Source organism: Pongo pygmaeus, chromosome 11 (genome assembly GCF_028885625.2).
Source record: "Pongo pygmaeus isolate AG05252 chromosome 11, NHGRI_mPonPyg2-v2.0_pri, whole genome shotgun sequence".
Taxonomy (NCBI): domain Eukaryota; kingdom Metazoa; phylum Chordata; class Mammalia; order Primates; family Hominidae; genus Pongo; species Pongo pygmaeus.
The window spans coordinates 14913174-14918050 of record NC_072384.2 but is presented as its reverse complement, the minus strand read 5'-3'; the positions used below and the strand labels follow the sequence as shown (position 1 = coordinate 14918050).

General features: G+C 47.2%; 1 pseudogene; it reads left to right on the top strand.

Moving 5' to 3' along the window:
• Positions 1–2173: 2173 nt before the first annotated feature.
• LOC129031235 (single-stranded DNA-binding protein 3-like) lies at positions 2174–4274 on the top strand (annotated as a pseudogene).
• Positions 4275–4877: the final 603 nt, after the last annotated feature.

The window sequence follows — 4877 nt, the reverse complement described above, 5'->3', positions numbered from 1 at the left end:
GAGTGGGTTTACTGAGAAAGGGTCGTGCCACGTTGCTCCCACAATGGAGGGCCTCAATCATAAATGGCAATGGTTAGGTTTCTGCTCTCCTGCTGCACCACCATTGCTCCCAAGGCCTTGCTGTAGGTGCAAGAATTGGGCGGATCTCTGATCAGCTTGGGTGTGATCTCGTCAATAACAGCGTCATCTAACCACCTAAAAGGTAGTCAGAGTAAAAAGAATTCTAGCAGCATATGTTAGACAATAGACCAAAAGGAAAATGTGACACACAAATAGTCAAACAAAACTTCCACCTTTTAGCCTGGTTCTGGAATTCAGAACAGTCACACAATACCAAGTTTGAGTGCATACCTGTTCAAAGCATGCATGAGCTCTTTGCTCTCCACTGCTAAGCCCAATCTCATCAGCCAAATCCTATGCCCTCCCATCTAGGGAGATAGGTAGGTAGATAGATAGACCAATAGAATCAATAGCAATACCACTTTATTATTACTACTAGTATAGGGCTATTAGTACTACTTTATTAGTATGACTTTAGCACTACTATTACTTTATCAATATTATTACTTTATCTGTAGTAGTGCTAATTTGAGGTAATTACATACAACCTCTTTACTTCCTCTCCAAGAAGCTCATAAGTACATTCATTGCACACATTTTTGAGTCCCAGTCATTCTCCCAGTAGTGTGCTAGATGCTGTGTTCAGGGAGTTTGAGGTTCTCATCCAAGGTGTTTCAGTGGCAGCCCTGTTCAGTGTTGTCCCATAGAAACCCAGTGCAGTGATCCTGAAGAGTTTAGCTTTACATTTTAAAATTTTCATTCAATGCAAATCAAACCAAAGTGACTACTTTTGGCAGACTGACCATCTCTTTTAGCAAATCTGTGTAATGCATTTTGAAGGTTTGTTTAGAATCTGTGCTAATAACTTGCAAATTATTTCCAGAGATTTCCAATGAATTCTGAAGTCTGTCAAGTGGGGTGATTATAGTACTCTGAAATTGCTTCAAAATCATGAATATTGAATTCTCCTACTTATAATATGACATGTATCATGAATAACTGAGTTACCATAGCATCAGCTTAATCTTTCTTAAAAATATGTCAGAACTGGCCTGGCGAGTGGCTTACACCTGTAATCCCAGCACTTTGGGAGGCCGAGGTGGGCAGGTCTTGAGGTCAGGAAATCAAGACTATCCTGGTCAACATGGTGAAAACCCGTCTCTACTAAAAATACAAAAATTAGCTGGGCGTGGTGGCACATGCCTGTAATCCTAGCTACTTGAGAGGCTGAGGCAGGAGAATCGCTTGAACCCAGGAGTCGGAGGTTGTAATCAGCCAAGATCACACCACTGCACACCAGCCTGGTGACAGAGCGAGACTCCATCTCAAAAAAAAAAAAAGAAGAACCATTTGATAAACCCAAAGTCTATCTACCTGTCTCTAAGAGAGCAAAAAATTATTGTCAATTAAATATGTAACATTTATTCTAGCTGACAGATCTATGTGGTTAAATTATTGATATAGCGTTTTAAAAATTAAGCTGCCATTCTAGCTGGTGTGAGATGGTATCTCATTGTGGTTTTGATTTGCATTTCTCTGATAGCCAGTGATGGTGAGCATTTTTTCGTGTGTCTGTTGACTGCATAATTGTCTTCTTTCGAGAAGTGTCTGTTCCTATCCTTTGCCCACTTTTTGATGGGGTTGTTTCTTTTTTTCTTGTAAATTTGTTTAAGTTCTTTGTAGATTCTGGATATTAGCCCTTTGTCAGATGGGTAGATTGCAAAAATGTTCTCCCATTCTGTAGGCTGCCTGTTCACTCTGATGGTAGTTTCTTTTGCTGTGCAGAAGCTCTTTAGTTTAATTAGATCCCATTTGTCTATTTTGGCTTTTGTTGCCATTGCTTGACATAGGAACGCTTTTACACTGTTGGTGGGAGTGTAAACTAGTTCAACCATTGTGGAAGACAGTGTGGCGATTTCTCAAGGATCTAGAACTGGAAATACCATTTGACCCAGCGATTCCATTACTGGGTATATACCCAAAGGATTATAAATCATGCTACTATAAAGACACATGTACACGTATGTTTATTGTGGCACTATTCACAATAGCAAAAACTTGGAACCAACCCAAATGTCCATCAACCATAGACTGGATTAAGAAAATGTGACACATGAAACCAGCGGCGGCGCAGAGGGCGGCGCAGAGGGCGGCGCAGAGGGCGGCGCAGAGGGCGGCGCAGAGGGCGGCGCAGAGGGCGGCGCAGAGGGCGGCGCAGAGGGCGGCGCAGAGGGCGGCGCAGAGGGCGGCGCAGAGGGCGGCGCAGGCGGAGCCTGGCGAGCACGCGAGCTAGCGGAGAGCGGGCGGCCTTGCGGGAGGCGGTGGCGGCAGCCAAGGCCGAGCCTGCCCAGGAGGAGTTCCAGGGCGATGGGGCCGCGGACCCGGCTGATGCTTTGACAGCTGGAAAGAGCGCGGAGCCAGCCCCTGGTCGGGAGGGAGGGGAGCGCGGCGAGGAGAGCGCCAGCGAGCGACAGAAAGAGCAAGCGCCTAGGAGGGGGCCAGGAGCCAGGGGCAGCTCGGGAGAGCCCTAGCGATGGCGGCTGTGGGGAGGCTTGGCGCCCTCTTCCTTGCAAACCACGTTTGCCAAAGGCAAAGGCTCGTTGGTGCCCTCGGACGGGCAGGCTGGGGAAAAGTTAGCTTTATACTTCTACGAATGTTTACTGCAGGTAGCAGCACAGAAATCTGCACAGACCTTCTTATCGGAGATTCGCTGGGAAAAAAACATCACGTTGGGAGAACCGTCTGGGTTTTTGCACTCGTGGTGGGGTGTATTTTGGGACCTTTACTGTGCAGCTCCTAAAAGGAGAGACACTTGTGAACATTCAAGTGAAGCAAAAGCCTTTCCTGCTTATAGTGCAGCAGCTGCCCCGAGCCCCGTGCTTGGCAACATTCCCCCCAACGATGGGATACCGGGAGGCCGAGTTCTCCCAGGTTTCTTTCAGGGTCCTCCGGGGTCACAGCCCTCGCCGCACGCACAGCATCCACCTCACAATCCTAGCAGCACGATGGGACCCCACAGTCAGCCTTTTATGTCACCGCGATACGCAGGCGGCCCCAGGCCCCCCGATCAGAATGGGAAACCAGCCTCCGGGAGGAGTTCCTGGGACACAGCCATTGCTGCCCAATTGCATGGATCCCGCACGACAACAAGGCCACCCCCACATGGGAGGATCAATGCACAGAATGAACCCTCTCCGAGGCATGGGGCCCATGGGTCCCAGCCCACAGAATTACCGCAGCGGCATGAGACCACCACCCAATTCCCTCCGCCCCGCCATGCCCAGGATTAACATGGGCCCGGGAGCCGGCAGACCCTGGTCCAATCCTAACAGTGCTAACTCAATTCCATACTCTCCTCATCACCTGGTACCTATGTGGGACCCCCTGGTGGTGGCGGCCCTCCAGGAACACCCACTATGCCCAGTCCCTCAGATGCAACAAATTCCAGCGACAACATCTACACAATGATTAATCTGGTGCCGCCTGGAGGCAGCCGGTCCAACTTCCCGATGGGTCCCGGCTCCGACGGCCCGATGGGCAGCATGGACGGCATGGAGCCACACCACATGAACGGATTGTTAGGGTCAGGTGACATAGATGACTTCCAAAAAATTCTCCTAACAACGCAAATAGTATTAGCAATCTTCCAGGCGCCCCTCGAGATGACGGTGAGCTAGGAGGGAACTTCCTCCACTCCTTTCAGAATGACAATTATTCTCCAAGCATGACGATGAGTGTGTGATCCCCCCTTCTCCAAGATGCTGAGAGAGCCGGCATTGCAGGCGGGAAGATGCCAGAAATTATGCAAGAAGTGAGGTGTCATTATCCAGGAGCTGGTGGGGAGGGCATCTCCTGCTCCCCTCAACCCCCTCCCACCCCATCCACGCCCACCTTTCCCAATTTTAGTTTCATGCAGTAAAAAGGCCGAACTTTTTATTCCATAAAACAAAACGAACGAACGAACGAACGAAAGAAAGAAAGAAAATGTGGCACATATACACCTGGAATACTATGCAGCCATAAAAAAGGATGAGTTTGTGTCCTTTGCAGGGACGTGGATGAAGCTGGAAACCATCATTCTGAGCAAACTATCATAAGGACAGAAAACCAAACACCACATGTTCTCACTCATAGGTGGGAATTGAACAATGAGAACACATGGACACAGGGCGGGGAACATCACACACCGGGGCCTGTCCTAGCGTGGAGGCTAGGGGAGGGATAGCATTAGAAGTACCTAATGTAAATGACGAGTTAATGGGTGCAGCAAACCAACATGACAGATGTATACCTATGTAAGAAACCTGCACATTGTGCACATGTGCCTTAGAACTTAAAGTATAATAATAAAAAAATTAAGCTGCCAGAATATGCTAGTGTGATTTTTCTGATCAATGTGGTACATTTATTTCTATTTTATACAACAGAACATAATGATACTATTTTGATTGTAGAAAATCTTCACTGTTACCACCTTGCTGACATAACACATTTTTGAACAACTAAGATGTGCACAAGGTTAAGACTTATTCAGAATCACAACTCTCAGTATTAATGCCTCATTTGATCCTGGGGTAGAACATGGGCATTGACTATAATGTTTCCAATTTTCTTGCTTTGCTTCTGTGAGTGCTGAGTGTGTTCTGGATACTCAAATGCCTTTTCATTTAAATTGAATGGAGAAAGATTGAGGGCTTCTAGAATTAAAAGCAACTTAAACTACACAGAAATATCAAGGATATTTTAATTATATGGTCACCTGGAGGCTGGGAAAAAGTGTAGGACGATGCAGACACCTCTCCATCTTAACAATAATC